Source organism: Eulemur rufifrons, chromosome 20, assembly GCF_041146395.1.
Source record: "Eulemur rufifrons isolate Redbay chromosome 20, OSU_ERuf_1, whole genome shotgun sequence".
NCBI lineage: Eukaryota > Metazoa > Chordata > Mammalia > Primates > Lemuridae > Eulemur > Eulemur rufifrons.
Genome location: NC_091002.1, coordinates 39926250 through 39944319, shown reverse-complemented (window position 1 = coordinate 39944319; position 18070 = coordinate 39926250). Strand labels below are relative to the sequence as shown.

At 44.9% G+C, this 18070-nt stretch overlaps 1 non-coding gene across 1 annotated transcript; it reads right to left on the bottom strand.

Annotated features, from left to right (window-relative positions):
* Positions 1–6637: 6637 nt before the first annotated feature.
* LOC138401361 (small nucleolar RNA U3) lies at positions 6638–6848 on the bottom strand. The gene has a single exon (XR_011236509.1). It is a non-coding gene; the product is annotated as a small nucleolar RNA U3 (small nucleolar RNA).
* Between the last annotated feature and the right edge of the window lie 11222 nt (positions 6849–18070).

Below are 18070 nucleotides of genomic sequence, written 5' to 3'. Positions count from 1 at the left end.
GGGCGGTGGTCATGTGAGTCAACTGGGGCCAACGAGAGGCCAGGATGAACCGCTGGGAAGAGATGCTCTCCAGCGCGGGGCACGAGCCTTGCAGGATGTCTACCTGGAGCTGCTGGCAGCTCCCTTGCCATGCAGGTCCGCAGACTGTCTCTGTGTCGTGATACATGCATATCACATCTAGGTGTTCAGTGTGAAAGTCAGAGTAGAAATCAGCTGTAGGGAAGCCAGTGAAATTCAGGGGCTGCTGTCCCTATGCAGCGTATGGGGTGGGGGAAACCCCATATGCTGCAAGAATGTGGTCACAAACCCCTCGTCCTGTTCTCACTGCCATCCTCCCCAGCCCTGGCTCCCTTAAAATGGGGATGGGGTCATTGAATAGAAGCTGTGGGGCAGGGTTGTGATACACAGGAAACTGCCTCCCCAGATAAATAAGGCACTTTGAGTTTCCTCTCCAAAGGCTATGAAGGTGGCAGACAGAGCAGAGGCATAGTTGACACTAGATTCATTTACTGATTCATTCTCTGACTCAGGCTGCCAATCATTTAGGATCATTGATTCTGTTTCTGGAGCACACCAAAAAGCAAAGATGCTACTCAAGTCACTAATTTATTTCATCTTTCTTCTTCTTCCCCAAACCCCAGAGGCCTTCTCAGAGCCAGGGCCTGTTCCAGGCACTGGGGACACAGCGTCGAATCAGACAGACAAGTTCCTGCTCTCACAAATTTGACATTCCAGAATGGAATTTGCTATCCAGACTTAGTTGGAATTCCTCCACAGGTGACCCCGATAGCTGGGGTATAGAGAGCACAGTCAGCCTCAGCCTGTGCCTCCTCCTGCTCCGGTAAGAGCCAGATTACCCTTTCTTTATTAAAATAAAATTGTGATCACCCAAATAATAGCTCAAAACATTTGTAAATAAATTTTAAAATTTCAGATAGGATTAAAGTCGCATTTGGCCACTACCTGCCACCAGATGTATCCACAATCAATATGATGAACAGCTCTGCAGATCTTTTTTCTTTCAGAAATGCACACACACACTCACGCATATTCATAAAAATATACAGCATTATTTTTATAAATGTGTTTTTCCAATGCTACCGATCTGTACATTGTGTTCTAGGACTTTTTTCATGCTAATAATAAAATATCTTAGTGTTCATTCCATGTCATGACACAGAGATCTAGTTTATTCTTTTTAATTGCTGCATAGTATTCCCAGATCTGTCTACACCACAGTTCATTTGGCCAGTTCCCAGGTTTCCTGAATTTTTGTTATTATTCTATAACTAAAATTCCACAATATCTGGGACAGGCCTTCTTGGGTGCATAGGCATGCAGTTCTCTAGAATTAATACCCCAAAGTAAAATAGCTGGGCCCTCCAGTTTAAAATTGTAAAATCCATTTGCATATTGTCCCTCGGAGCAGCTGATCCAATTTATATTCCCAATGGCCATTGTCCCATTTCTTCACCCCTTGTGCTATTTCTGCTGTCTGGTCTGAAAGCTTTTATCCAAAAGGAAGACATAAATAATTGCTTTCATACACTTCTGCAGCAGCCTACGCATTGCACCATCCTTCAGCCCAGCAGATTAAGTTCTGGGGAGTCTAACATCAGAAGGAAAACAAGCCTGGGTCTTGAAGCTCAGTCCCAGCCTAAGCTCTCTCACCGTCGCTTGGTAAATTCTCGGTCACACGACGCTGGCACTGAATACAAACAGCTGATGAGACAGCTTTTACTGTGCTTCCCTCATCGTTGCTAGCTCATAAGACAAGGGCCTGTCATTTGGCTAATCCAGTTTTTGCTGTCCATGGGATTTTTAAAAACTTTTTGAGATCATTGTAGATTCACGAGAAGTTGCAAAACATAGTACAGAGAGGTCCTGAATCCCCTTTCCCCAATTCCCCCCTGTGATTACCTCTTGCGTAACTGCAGAACAATATCAAAACCAGGAAATCAACATCGGTGCATGTGCGTGCAGCTCTGTGTCATTTTGTCTCACGTGTGGATCCGTGTAACCACAGCTGCCATCAAGACAGAACGATTTCATCCCCACAAAGACTTCCCTTGTGCTGCCCCTTTATAGGCACACCCACCCTTGCGCCCCCAGCCCAACACCCCCAGCCCCTGGCAACTACTAATCTGTTCTCCGTCTCTGCAATGTCATTCTGAGATTGTTACATAAACGAAATCACACAGCATGTGACTTCTTGAGATTTTTTTTTTTTTTTAAACGCATGATGCAAGTTCAGATGGCTGCATTTTACAATGCGTGTTCCAATATTTTCTAGGCCCACATAGAGGCAACCTCCAAAAAGGCACCCAATGTGCAGTGACAGACTGAGACAGGACCACACACGTTCTGCTTGATTTCTGGTTGGGTTCAGCAGGGCCCTGGAGCAAAATGCAGAACTTTATAGAATATTTCTCATGCAGAGCTATTAAAAAAAAAAAAAAAACCCAAACCAAACCAACATCCCAAGCCACAACCACTCAAACAAGGCACAGAGCAAAACACCCAGGACTCTTACTGTAAGGGAAGGCTCACCCTTGCCAAGGACAGCTGGAGAACATCAAGTGCTTGGAGGCCACTGGGGAGTCCTGGTACCCCACCAAGAAGCAGGCAGGCAAGTAGGAGGAAGGGCACAGAATTCTCTGGCTGCAAAGGCATTTTGCTTTGAGTTCAAAGTCACAGCCCCTACTCTCAGTAGAAAGCTTCACTGTTCCTCTTCCTTTTGTTCACCCCAACCACAGGCCATTGCGGTGACCTGGACCCATTTAAACTGTGGCAAGATTGTTCTGAGTCTATACAGCAAGGGCATTTGAATTTGGGAAAAGAGGAATCGATGGGAGAGAAATATTGCAGAAAGGATAATAGAAACCAAATATTAGAAACAAAACTTTCGAATGTCTTCACTCTGCACAAATCCTTATTTCTCCCCTCATGAAAAACTGACCCCCATGAAAGTGAAAGTAATCACAGTTCCTATGTACTAAGTGCTGTCCACGAGCCAGGCACTGTTTTAAGTGCTGCTTTTCATAGCTGAGCCTTCTCCATCTTCCCAATAACCTCTATGAGGTTGGCAGGATTTCCATCTCATTTTATAGATAAGGAAAGCGAAAACAAGTTCAAGGCATTCTCCTAGAACCAGCTATGAGTAGCAGAGATGGATTTAGAGCCAGGCCTTGGCTCTGATGCTCCTGCCTTGAACGTTCTATCCTCTTGCCATCTGCCACTGACAGCAGCAGATGTCTTCAAATTCATCTTTTTTAATGACTGATCTCCTCTAATGACATCATTACCCTGAAATTGAATGAGCCAAGCAGTGATTCATGAGTTTTTAAATGTTTTTATTATTGTTTTGAGGTTGGTTCAACTTTATGCAATTTCATGCAGTGAAGTGACCCCCACCCCAACCACCGTTTTTGGTAAGATGGTTTCATGGTGAGAGCTGGACGTTTTTTAATGAAAAATTTCAAACACATCCAAATGCAGACCGATAGTGAAATGAAGCGCTATGCACCCATTCCTCAGATTCAACAATTTTCAAGATTTCACAGAAGGTTTCTTTTCAGCCTTTTGGTTTTTTTGCTTTTCTCTTTGCTGAAGTGTTTAAAACAAATTCAAATTTGAAGTCTCTTCTCTCTACCATATTTCATTGAAAAATATGGATACTTTCTATTATTCTGTCCCCCAAAATTCCCAGTAATTCCTTGTACCATCTCGAACACAGTTCATATTCAGTCTTCCTCAATGGTCTCAGCATGCCCTTTTATGGGTGTTTTATAAGATTCAGGATCCAAAAAGTCCACACATCAGATTCTCTTACAATTACTTAATCTAGAATAGCCTCCTCCTCCTTTTCACACAGACTATTGACATGGTGAAGAAGCCAGTTAGCCGTCTTGTAGACTATTTCACGTTCTAGATTTGCCTGCTTCTCAATGGCATTGTTAACGTATTTCTCTTTCCATTGAATTTCCCAAAAGTTAGCTTTAAAATGTGATTAGGTTCAGACTAAGAGGTGGGAGGACAGTAATGCTTTGGAAGTGACACTGAGTGCTTCCCATATGTGTCCCCTCAGGAGGTCCACAGTGTTCAGGTGTCTCCCTCCTAGTGACGCCAGCAGGGGCCCGCAGGTTCAGGTGGCAACATCATGCTCCTGCCGTTATGAAGTACCCCATCAACTTTTGGTCTAGTGGTTTCATCCACTAATGCTCATGGCCTGAATCAATTCTTATATTAGGAGTTTAGAAACTTTAAAAAATATATTCACAAAGAAGAGAGAGGTTCAAGAATTTTGCAATAATATTAATCCGTTTGATTAGCATTTACCTTCTTGCAAATTGCTGTCACAAATCTTTCTTTCTTGCACTCTCCCAACCAGACCATGAGGTGAGCAGAGCCAGCAGGAACCTGGGACAGTGTGGGGACTAAGCAGGCTCCCTTGGGTGCCTGGTTGACTGGTTCAGATCCCAGCTCTGCCACTTAATAGTGGCGTGGGATCTTGCTTGACTTTTCTGCCTCAGTTTTCTCACTTGCCAAATGGGGATTAAAAATGGTACCCACCTCCTAGTGCAGTTGTCAGGATGAAATGACTTACTACTTCTATAGTTCTTAGAACAGAATAAGACACGGACTGAACTCTCTTCACCTTTAGAAGTGATGAAACTGAGAGGCCAACAAATGAAATTACATTTCCTCAGGTCCCACAGCTAATGACAGGCAGAGCTGGAACAAGACACAGATCTCATTTCACCCCATGACATTGTGCCAATGGAATGTTTTTCCACATTCCACATTTCCTAATTATTTTTAAAATAATTAAAAATAATTAGGAAAAACACCCTTTGACCATAACGACTTACAATAATACTCAAATGGCCTCACATAACACCTACTCTGAGGCCCTGTCCACCCCTCCAATCCTACCTCCTAGAAGTCCTGCCCTTTTGCTCTCCCCTGCAGGGACAGTACCCTTTTTGCTATTATTCAAACCTAGCGAGCTGGTTCCCACCTCATAGTGTTTGCACTTGCTGTTCCTTCCGCCACAAATCCTCTCCCACCTGGCTCCTTCCTGTACCACTTCGTTCAGGTATTTTCTCAGATGTCACCTCCTCAGAGATGTCTTTCTTGATCACATTATCAAACCCATCCCCCACCCCACTAAACATCCTCCCACTTTCTATCCGATGATCTGCTTTATTTGTATTTACAATTCCGTCCACTATCTTAAAATGTACTACATATTTATTTCGTCACTTTCTGAGGGCGGGCTTTGTCTGTCTTTCTCTCTGCTTTGTCCTTAGCATCTAGTACTGCAATTGTAATTGACCCTAAATAGTCCATAAATATCAGCGAAATGAATATCGAAAAATGACACTACACAACCTCACAGCATTGTATGTAAGGATCATGTATGCCCCATTTATGAATAGAAATTTTTATATTTAGTTATTTTTCACAAAAGAAAAGTAAATATATGCTCATGGTAATAGAGCTGATCAGAGCAACACACAATGTACAAAGATAAATCCCCCATAGTCCCACTGATCTTCATTAATCGTCATTCACAGTTTGAGGCACACAATGGTAAAGATTGTTAGGTGATCCCCAGTATTCTTTCTCTTCTCCCTTTCTTTTACAATAAAAGAACTTTGGATTCTTAGCAGGGCTCATGGCTAAAGACTATATTTCCCAGCCTCCCTTGCAGCTGGGTTGTGGTCATGTGACTAAGTACAGTCAATATGGTAGAATCAAAAGTGATGCATGCAACATGCAGATCATGTCCTTAAAGAAATGGGGTGAACCTTCTTCCCCTTTCTCCACTCCTCCTTGATAAAATGCAATATGATGGAGAGCAGTCTTGGACAATGAGGAAGAGGGCAGCATTTTAAGGATGATGAAACAAGACGGAAGGAACATGGGCTGCTGTTTGACTTTGCAGAGCACAGCTGTTGTGTTATCTCAGGCTCTCAGGTGAGAGAGAAATAAACTTCTAGGTTCTTTACATCACTACTATTTAAGTTCTCTGCTACACAGAGCCAAATCTCCGTCTCTCTGTATCTATCTATATATCATCTATTATCTCCTACCAGATTTTTTCAATGCACTTGTGTGTGTGTGTGTGTGTGTGTGTGTGTGTGTGTAGAAACTTTATATTATGGGGAATTTCAAACATACACAAAAATACCCAGACTCATCCAATGAACATCCCTAAATTCATCACATAACCCCAACAACAATCAACCCATGGCCAATCCTGCCCCATCTCTACCTCATCTACTTCTCCCTCTCATCGTATTTTTATTTTATTTATTTATTTATTTTTGAGACAGAGTCTTGCTCTGTTGCCTGGGCTAGAGTGCCGTGGCATTAGCCTGGCTCACAGCAACCTCAAACTCCTGGGCTCAGCCAATCCTCCTGTCTCAGCCTCCCGAGTAGCTGGGATTATAGGCGTGGGCCAACATGCCCAGCTAATTTTTTCTATTTTTGGTAGAGACAGGGTCTTGCTCTTGCTCAGGTTGGTCTCGAATGCCTGACCTCAAGTGATCCTCGCACCTTGGCCTCCTAGAGTGCTAGGATTACAGGCGTGAGCCACCACACCCAGCCAATATTTTTATTATTCATGGGAACCACTTAGACTATGTCCTCTCCCTCTTACTCTCCTGAAGGAAGAGAAGAATGATCGTCAATGACAAATGGTATTTGTAGCAAAGCAACACCAAGAGGCAGCTTCATGCTCAGGAGAGAACACTGTGCCTCCTCGTGGCTTCCAAACTCTACATGTTCAAAGAAACTTCTCCAGTAACAAACTATAAAAATGATCCCTGAAAGGAAGTCTTTCTCACAGTATTTTAAAGCAAATCCCATAATGCCATTTCACTTGTAAATATTTTGGTATGAACCTCTAAAAACAAAATGTTTTTGAAAACATAGACACAATACCATTATCATGTCCACAAAATGCCTTAACATCACCAAAAACAGATATTAGTTTAACAAACACTCTGCTGTGTATGTTTTGATTCCTATTTAAAAATACATAGTGGACAATTTTCAACATCAGTATACATAAAGCCACCTGGTTCTTTTTAATAGCTACATAATATTCCACTGAAATGATGAATCAAAGTTTATTTAATCTTTCCCTAACTGATTGGCATTCAGGTTATTTACAGGTTTTTTTGTTGTTGTTGTTGTTGTTTTTTTTTTGCTATTTTAATCACTGATGCAATGAACATCTGTCTATCTCAGGATTTCTCAACCTTAGCACTGCTGAGACTTTTGGGCTGGGTGAGCCCTTGTGGTTCAGGCTGACCTGTGGACCCTGGGTTGTTTAGCAGAAATCCAGGGCCCCTCTCCACCCTGGTTACCGGTAAGTAGCTGTCCTCTCTCCCGGTTACAACACCCAAAAATGTCTCCAGACCTTGCCAAATGTCCCCTGGGGTCAAAAAGAAGACTGGTTGAGAACCTCTCCTCTATTTATGTACACACTCAAGCAGTAAGAAAACTCTAATTTCTACAGCAGAGGCCAGTAGAGAAAGGGAAACAGAGGAACTTTCAGAATGGCGACCACTTGAGAAAAATATCAGCTCATGCACACTCTGGATTTTAGTAAACGCTTTCCCTGTGTGCTTCAGTCATGCTTAACTACGACAAGCTTGGAATTGACTCTTCAAAAAGAATTGCAGTTCGTGTCTGCAAATTTAGCGTGTCAGACAAAGACTCTCTGAGTTGATCTGTTTTTCAACATGCTTCAGATCAGAGGATTTGATGGATGAACACGAGATACATTTTATAAAAGTGGCCTTAGAGATGGGAACAACATAGGTAACTTCTATAGTCCAGCACAGTTTTTAGCTTAGGGTTATGTTTCAGGGAACATGTAGGACCTCTGCATTCCCCTGGCCCTCTACATTTAATAATAAATTGTATCACAGTGACGTCTGTACACAAAGGCGGGAGGGACTTCAAATTCTAAATGAAGCCTAAACTCAACAACCTTGAGCACGCCCCCTTGGCCAGGTTTAATATCCAGCCAGAACCTGATGGGAAAAATTAAACAAACCCCAAAAGAGTGCATTATGGGGGTGAAACAGGCCAAGGGAATAACTAAAATAGATGTGAGGCTCCCAAGTTAGGCTAGCCCAGCTGTAGCTCCAAATGCTGTTGAATTCCCAGGGTCTGGCATTTCCAAAGCAGTAAAAACAAAGCCATTGTAAAAACAAAGTAACAAACAAAAAACACACTAAAGAACATAATTAAAAAGCAAACACACAAAACAAACAGTAAAAACAAAGACAGGGAAGAAAGGAAGTAAGGAGAAATCTGAAAAAAAAAAAGTTGTACAGATAATCATAAGGATTTAAGTAGCTTATTCATTCAACAAACACTACAGAGAACCTACTATGTGCTACCACTGATTTAATTCCTGGCAATCCAGTGGGGGAAGACAGATGGAGCCCTTAACTTCCAGAGCTAATATCCTAGGAGATTTCACTGCAGCTCGTGGAATTCACTTTTGCTGGTAAAAGCTCAGCTGGTAGTTCCTGTTAGCTGAAGACAGACGGGAAAGACAGCCACCTTAACCCGGTCTTCACACTCAGCAAGTGCTCATCACACACCCAGCACTGTTAGCTGCTTTACATATATTGGCTCATTTCATCTTCAACGTAAACCATGAGGTAAGTAATATTGTCCCCCCATTTTACAGAAGAGGAAACTGAGGCTCAGAAAGGTTAAGTACCCTGCACAAGGACACAGCTACCCAGGTGGCTGGTGGCAATAGATCTTTTAGAGAAGAGGTTCTTAGTGGGGAGTGATTTTGTTCTCCAGGGGACAGCTGGCAATGTCTGGAGACATTTTTGGTTGTCACAGTTGCGGGAGGGTGCCACTGGCATCTAGTGGGTAGAGTCCAGGGATGCTGGTAAACATCCTAAAACTCACAGGACAGACCCATGACAAAGAATCATCCAGCCCAAAATGTCACAACTGCCGAGGCTGAGAAACCCAATTTTAGAGGAATGCTGTTCTGGGGCGGGGCGGGAAGATAAACTTTCTGAACCAACGTGAAAACAGGGAGAGGCAGTATAGTGTGGTGGTTAAAGACGTGGCCAGAATGCTTGGGTGTGAACCCTGGTTCCTCTGTGCACTGGGGGTAAGAGAGGCGCCAACCTCAGAGACGCGCTGCAAGGATGAAGTGAGAGAAGGGCTTTGAGCATGCCGGGCAGACAGTAAGTGCCAGGTGAATGTTTGCTACTCTTGGGCTCATCCCACACAATGCATGCTACGGTAAAATGCACACACCTGCATCATCACGATCGCTAACGTGTCTGGCAACGACGGTCCAGGTCGATCAGCAACGTCAAGGCCCCCAGCGAGCACCTTTGCGTAGCTCCTGGCCTCTCCCTACAGTCACAAGATGTCACAGGCCACAGCTCCAAGAAACACAATTTGCCAGGACCCTACCCAAAGCAGGAAGGGAGGGAGTAGAAAAGGGGCTTCCTTCACATGCAGGAACGTCTCCACCAGCATCCTCCAGCAGACGCCTCTATGTCTCATTGGTCAGACCTGGGCCTCATGGTCATGCCTAGACCAATCACTGGCAAAGCGGCTTAGTCTAACCATCCTTCATCCCTTTTGGCTGAGCATGTGGCCAGCCAAGCAAGATTGGGGTTCTGTTGGCCTGGAAGGAGGGACAATGGCTGCTGGCTATGCCATCAGCAGGGGCAGTCCTAGGGGCATCCAATGCATCACACCAAGCCGATCTTTCGGATGTGTGAAGTAACTGTCCAAGCAGCAGCTGACGCTCCCAGTGCCAGCTGTCATTACTGCTCTGCACCAGGAGCTCTGCCAGGTGCCTCACTTGTCCTGGCTCCTGCTAACTGCTCCCATCACATCCCTCACTACTCTATCCTCTGGTGACACCAGCATTCTACCTGTTTTCTGTCCCTTAAAAGCAGTAAGCTCCTTGCCACCTTGGGGTCCATAGCTGTTCCCTCTGCCCTTGATGCTCATCCCTCCCCCACCTTTAGGTCTCTTAATAATATCACAAAGTCACTGCCTCCAGGAAGCCTTCCTTGATACCACTACTGCCATCACCACCCTCCCCTACTGGATTAGTTTTCACTGCACCCTGAACTTGTCACGTATGGCATATCTTACCATTGGAATCAATGGCTGAGTACTGAGTTGTAAAATGCTGTCTCTCTTTAGACCATCTAGTAGCTGTGAGCCACGCACAGCTTGAAATGCGGCTAGTCCAAACTGAGACATGTTCAAACACATACCAGCTCTCAAAGACTTAGTACAAAAAAGGTAAAATAGTGGAAGGCGTTGGTGGTATAGTGGTGAGCATAGCTGCCTTCCAAAAAGGTAAAATAATGCATTAGTAATCTTAAAAATATTGATTATACATTGAAATAATATTTTTGACATGTTGGGTTAAATGTTTTTAAAAACATTTTTAATGTGGCTTAGAAAATTTTTAACTACATATGTGGTTCACATTTTTAATGCATATCATTACATTTGTATTGGACAGTGTTGCTTGAGACCTTTGTACACTCCATGGGGACAGAGATTATAACTAGATTGCTCCTGCTCTATCCGTTGAGTCTAGAACAGTGCCTGGAACAGAATATGTGCTGAATAAATATTTGTTGAATGAATGAATGAATAAGATTCGGAAGACTGTAAGAGGTTGCCTTGTTCATATCCTGGTTGTCCAGAACACTTTGCTCATAGACTGCATTTTAAAGTTCTCCAAAGATCATCAGTGCTACACCCATGGAATTTCAATTCTGTCACTTGCCTAGTCCCAGCAACACGGGCACGAGCTTCTCGTCAGACACTGGATTCTGCGGGCACAGCCAGTTCCCCCGCCCTCTCCGCTGACTCCACACCCCACGGGAGGAGACGAGGCCGGGGAGAGACATCTGCAGCAGCCCAGTAGCCAGAACTTCCCACAAAGTCAACAGACGTTGGCTTGGGAAGTCTGTCAACCTTGACTGGACAAACACAGTCTAGAAAGGGCCACTCGTACTTGCAGGGAACCGCGAGGCGGGTGAAAGCCAAGGCAGCCAGGGCCGCGCCAGCCTCACCAAAGCTGAGAGTGTCTTGGAGGCTGAACAAGCCTGGGCCCGAACCAACCAGGTGGGGTCACCTGTCTCCACCCCACGCCAAGGAAAACAGTTCTCCACGACGGGAAGAAGGCACGCTTAGGTCAGACTCGGGAGCCAGGAGGCATGGGCGCCACTTGGGGGCTGTGACTTTCCAGCGCCGGGCCCTGCAGCGAGGCTGTTGGGTGGGTCTGTGCTCTGGGTGCTCAGTGACTCTGATGCCCCCATGGGCCAGAAGCTCTAGTTTGAGTCCACTGCTGGAGGTCACAAGGGGGTAGTAGGAATTAAGGACTTAAGGGCCAGAGAGAAACCAAAGTTGATGTCTTGATCCCTTTATAAACTGGGCTTCAGTTGCTCAGCTGGCTGTGGGTTTGAATCCCAGCCTTGGCACTTGTGTTCCCGTTTGACCTTGAGCAGTAGGACCACTCGCTCACACTTAGAAAGGGGCTAAGGTGTTGACACAGAGGACCTAGTGACAAGAGTCAACACTGACACCACATTCCAGCAACCCAGGGAGTAAGTGGCAGAGGCAGATTCGAACCCTGGTAGTCACTCACTGCTCCAAGTGTTTTATTCACCCACTGAATCTTCACAACCTTTGGTCTATTATTATTAATATTTTTTTCAGAGATGGAGTCTTGCTCTGTCACCCAGGCTGCAGTGCAGTGGCATCATCACAGCTCACTGCAGCCTCAAACTCCTGGGCTCTAGCAATCCTCCTGTCTCAGCCTCCTAACTAGCTGGAACTACAAGCATGTGCCACCATGCCTGGCTAATTTTTTATTTTTATTTTTTATTTTATTTTTTTTTTTGAGAGAGAGTCTCACTCTGTTGCCCAGGCTAGAATGCCGTGGCATCAGCCTAGCTCACAGCAACCTCAAACTCCTGGGCTCAAGCAATCCTCCTGCCTCAGCCTCCCAAGTAGCCGTGACTATAGGCATGCGCCACCATGCCCGGCTAATTTTTTCTATATATATTTTTAGCTGTCCAACTAATTTCTTTCTATTTTTTTTAGTAGAGATGGGATCTCGCTCTTGCTCAGGCTGGCCTTGAACTCCTGAACTCAAATGATCCACCCGCCTCGGCCTCCCAGAGTGCTAGGATTACAGGCGTGAGCCACTGCGCCTGGCCTAATTTTTTATATTTTTTGAGATGGAATCTCACTGTGTTGCTCAGGCTGGTCTCAAACTCCCAGCCTCCAGTGATCCTCCTGCCTCATCCTCCCAAAGTGCTGGGATTACAGGCGTGAGCCACCGCACCTGGCCTTCCATTATTATCCCGAAATTCAAACTGCTGCAGATGCTGGAGAACAGACTCTGAAGCTGCACTGCCTGGCTGGAGCCCCAGCTATGCAACCTGATGGTAGCTGTGACCTTGGGCAAGTCACTTTATCCGCTCTGGGCCTCAGTCTCATCTATAAAATGGGGATCATAACTGTAGATACCAATGGGGTGGTTGTTAGGGGTAAACGAGTTCATATTTGAAGGCATTTATCAGAGTGTCTGGCAAAGAGGAAGTGTTAACGTAAGAGCCCACTGTCTACCAGGCCTGGGATACCTGTGCCAGAGGACAGGTGACAAGTTGGGGGTCACCCCAGGGAGGGTTTGGAAACCAAACCTGAAACTTAACCTTTTAACCTCCCAGGTGCCCCACTTCCTGCAAGCTCACACATACCTTCTGCAGTCACCTGCAGCCCTGTGCGTGGCAGGTGTCACCCCCGATGACTGTCCCCTGCAGCCTGCCGAGGTGCCTCTCGCCTCCACTGCCCGCCTCCCCCCAATCTGTCCTCCACACTCCTGGAGTGGGAGTGAGATTTTTAAACATAAATCTGACCTTCTCATGCTCCCACTAAAACCTCTTTAATGGCTCCCCACTGCCCTTGGGCTAAATTCCAAACTTTCACAGGGACTAAAAACAGTGGCTTTCCAATTAATTCTTTGAGACTCGCAGAAAGAAACACATTTTACAATGCAGTGCAGTGTACACCTTTATAAAACTTGAAATAAAAGTCTCAAAAAAACCACACTGACCTCATGTTCAACACCCTCTGGCATTTTCAATCCTATTTTTTTTTTTCCCCTCAGTGCCGGCTGGGGCTCACCAAACTGATTTCATGACACACTGGCGCATCAGACCTGCAGTCCGAACCACACAGGTTTAAGGGCTCTGAGGCCCTGGATCCACAGCCCCTCAGCCCGCCTCCCCGCCCTGTCCTGGCAGCCCAAGTTCTGGTCCTGCAGAGCCGCCTGCATCACGGGCCCTCTTGGCGCCGGGCCTTGGCACGTGCAACTCCCTCTGCCTAGAACATGCTTCCTGCTTGTCCATCTGTCTTAGCCAAAGGCTACCTCCCACCTGCCCAACCTCACCTTCATCCCTGAGCCCCCTCTGGCTTTCTCTATGTATTTCATTTGAATCACCTTGGGAGGATTTTTTTTTAAAAATACAAATGCTTGGGCCCACTTCAGACCAACTGAATCAGACATTTCTGGGGGCAAGGCCTGAACATCAACCTTTGAAAATATGTCCCCAGTGAGTATGGAGGACCCCTAGCTCTAGCACATCACTGCCTTATTTTGTCTACAGCACCAAGACAATCTAAAGGTAGCTTATGTATTTATTTGTTTCATTTTTGTTCTAGAATCTCAGCTCACAAGGGCAGGGACCTTGTCAGCTTTGTTTGCCATGGTGTCTCTAGGGCTTAGCCCAGTGCCGAGAACGCTGCAGCTGCTCAAAGAATTTCTCTTTCTTTTTTATTTCAAAACGTTATGGGACTACAAATGTTTTGGTTACATGTCTTGCTTTTGTACGGTTTGAGTCAATGTTACAAGTGTGCCCATCCCCCAGATAGTGTGCATCGTACCCGTTAGGTGTGAATTTACCCAACCCGTCCCCCCACCTGCTTGATTCCCATTGAGTTTTACTTCCATATGTGCAAATAAGTGTTGGTTGATTAGTTCCAGTTTAATAGTGAGTGCATGTGGTGTTTGTTTTTCCATTCTTGTGATACTTCACTTAGAAGAATAATCTCCAGTTCCATCCAGGGTAATACAAGAGGTATTATTTCGCTGGGTAGTACTCCATGGTATATATATACCACATTTTATTAATCCACTCATGCACTGATGGGCACTTGGGTTGTTTCCACATCTTTGTGATTGTGCTGCAATAAAGATTCTAGTGCAACTGTCTTTTTTTAATAAAATGACTTTTTTTCCTTTGGGTAAATGCCCAATAGTGGGATTGCTGGATCAAATGGTAGGTGTACTTTTAGTTCTTTGAGGAATCTCCACACTGTTTTCCGTAGAGGTTGCACTAGTTTGCAGTCCCACCAACAGTGCATAAGTGTTCTTTCTCTGTACATCCACACCAGCACCTGTTGTTTTGGGACTTTTTGATAAAAGCCAGAATGGGAGAAAATGTTTGCATGCTACACATCCAATAAAGGGCTAATACCCAGAATCTATAAAGAAGTCAAGAAAAATAGCAAGAAAAAAAGGCAAACAACCCCATTAAAAAGTGGGCAAAAGACATGAACAGAAACTTTTCGAAAGAAGAAAGACTAATGGCCAAAAAACATGTGAAAAAAATGCTCAATGTGTCTAATCATCGGGGAAATGCAAATCAAAACCACAATGAGATATCACTTAATTCCAGTGAGAATGGCCATTATCAAAAAGTCCCAAAACAACACATGTTGGCGTGGATGTGGAGAGACAGGGACACTCATACACTGCTGGCGGGACTGCAAACTAGCGCAACCCCTGTGGAAAGCAATATGGAGATACCTTAAACAGATACAAGTAGACATACCATTCGATCCAGCAATCCCATTATTGGGCATCTACCCAAAAGAACAAAAGACATTCTATAAAAAAGACATCTGCACCCGAATGTTTATAGCAGCACAATTCACAATCGCAAAGATGTGGAAACAACCCAAATGCCCATCAATATGTGAGTGGATTAGTAAAATGTGGTATATGTATACCATGGAGTATTACTCAGCTATAAGAAATAACGGTGATATGGAATCTCTTATGTTCTCCTAGATAGAGTTGGAACCCATTCTACTAAGTGAAGTATCCCAAGAATGGAAAAATAAGCATCACATGTACTCATCAGCAAATTGGTTTTCCTGATCATCACCTAAGTGCACATCTGGGAATAACACCAACTGGGTGTCGGGCAGATGTGGGAGGGGAGGGGATGGGTGTATACCTACGTAATGAGTATGATGCGCACTGTCTGGGGAATGGACACGCTTGAAGCTCTGACTCGGGGGAGTGGGGGGGGCATGGGCAATATACATAACCTAAACTTTTGTACCCCCATAATAGGCTGAAATTAAAAAAAAACAATTTGAATTTGTAGGACGATTTGTGTATTATTAAAACACATCTGCAAGAGTATATTTCTAACAGTTAATTGTGGTTATGTCAGAAGAGAACCAAGTTTTTACTTTGTACACTTCAGTGTCATTTTAATGTTTTATGATGAGCACATTAATTGCCTTTGTAATTAAAAATAAAATGAATACAAGAAAAAAATTCACAAGACACTGGAACCCAAGAGTGTGTAAAGACCGCTGGTGAGATGGCATTTGTTGAGAGTGGTTTTTATACCTCTTCGGACTCCCTAAACGCCAGGTGTGAGGGACACAAAGTAGGTGCTCCTTAAATGAATAATGACTGCATGTTGAAGAAAATGAAAAATGCAGCAAAAGAATGAAAAGAGGAGAAAAGAAAAGGAAAAACTCATCTGCTCTGCTCACCCAGCAAGTACCAGGAAATCGACTGAAGCTGAGCAAATGCCTGCAGGACGCTCTGACATTCCCTTCTGACCTTTGAAATGACCACAGGTACTGGGAGTGCTTCTTCCGCACCTCCAGATCAAGGCAAACAAGCAAACAGAAAACCTAGAGTAAGTCCTCTGCCAAAAATTTTCGGCGGCAGAAACCACCAGCCCAGCCTCCCCTGGGCACTGCACACGCCTCGTCGTAAGAACTGCGTGTTATCACAACCCATTTCCCCTCGGATCCGGTTCAGGGTTGATGTGAGTCACAGCTCTGTTCAGGCCAGAATGAGACCATGCGGCGTGGTGGCTCTCGGTGCTTCCTGGCCTTTGAGGAACAACCCACGGGGCCTCTGTGATTGTCAGCTCAGAGGAAGGAGCGTCTGTCCACGTTGCTGCTATTGTTGTAATGTGGGCCACTCACCAGCGTGGCATCTGTGGACAATGGCAGCGTAAAAACCACATTAACGTGTTTCCTCAAAGCTAGGGAGCTGCCAGGAGCCTGTTTGCTACACAAACCTTTTGTCCACAAGCCTCAAGTCAAAATGAGTTGGCGTTTAGGGAGAAACACAGCTGTGTGGGTTGAGAGATGGCTCCTTTACCGTAAGCTCCTGAATTTACTGATTTTATTTTTCTCAGTTGCTCCTTTTCCTTCCTCCCTCTCTCTTTCCCTCCTTCCACAAGTATTTATTGAACTTTTACGATGTGCCAAGCATTGTTCTAGGATTGGGGATGGGACAGTAAATCATACGAAGTCTTAGCCCTCCTGGAGATGACACTCTAGTGGAGGAGATGGACAATAAATAAGGGGACATGCAAATACTCATGACAGGGTTGCCAGGGAGGGCCCCTTGGAGGAGGTGACATTTGAGCAGACACTTGAGGTGGATGAGCAGGTGATGTGAAGAGGAAATAGGAAAGAGGACAAGCAGATCAGCACATGCAAAGGCCCTGAGGTTGAAATGAGCTGGACGTGTCTGAAGAACAGAAAGCATAATAGTGTGGTTACAATGTGGTGAGTAAGGGCCAGAGGAATAAAGAACATGTCCAAAAAATAGCCAAGAGCCAGAACACACAGGGCCTTACAGGCCCCGGTAAGGCTAAGTATACTGGGAATTCACCAAAAGGTTTTGGTCACTCCTAATGAGAGCCTCTTTGTTCCAACTTATTCACTCAATCCATGCCAATTAAAGGAAATTTGGAAACCACAGAAAAGAAAAAGAAAGGAAAAAGGCCACCCATGATCTTAGCATCTATGCTGGTGGTTCTCAACGGGGGTGATTTTACCCCCCAGGGGACACTTGGCAATGTCCAGAGACATTTCTGGTTGTCATAACTGGGTGAATGTTGCTATAGGCATCTAGTGAGCAGAGGCCAGAGATGCTGCTAAACATCCTACAATGCACAGGACGGCCCCACAACAAAGAATCCCTGGGGCCTAAATGTCAATACTGCTGAGACGCTCAAGCCCTGCTCTAAGCCAGTGTTGTGGGACGTTTCCCTCACCCCAACCCCTGCTTGTCCCCATATACATATATTTTTTAGTGTACATGAGCTCCTGCTTCATCTTCTCTGTTGATGCTTCCTTTCCACTGAAACATAACCATTGTCCAAGGTTTTCACAAACACCACCTATGACGGTGTCATAGTCCTTAGGGCTGAGCACTGTACCCGGGTTAATACAGTGTGGTGGCTATGGGCAGACACAGCTTCTGGCCCCCTCCTGCCAGCTGGGCTAACCTGGGGAGCTTCCGAGTCCCGATACCCCAGCATCCCCGTGCGCACAGCGAGGTTAACAGATACCTGCCTGGGAGGGTCGTCATGCAGGTTAAATGAATGAGGAAAGCAGCACACACTGAGTGTCATGGAAACATTAGCTGTTAGGACTACTCACGTATCTCCCTTTTGTTTTTTCCAAGTTTTCATATTAGAAATAATATGATTAAAAATATTTTTAAAAATAGATTTCCAGGATGTCAAACACTGGGTCCCTTAGAGTGAGATGGCAGTTGCAACTTGAACTCTATGAGCCATGCAGGGCTGAAACAGGGTGAAACAGAAACATTGGACGGAGTCTCATTTTCTGTGCATTTAGACGTGCAGGGACTCCTCCTTTACCTTCCATTCCCTGGGCAAATGCCTTCATTTTGCAC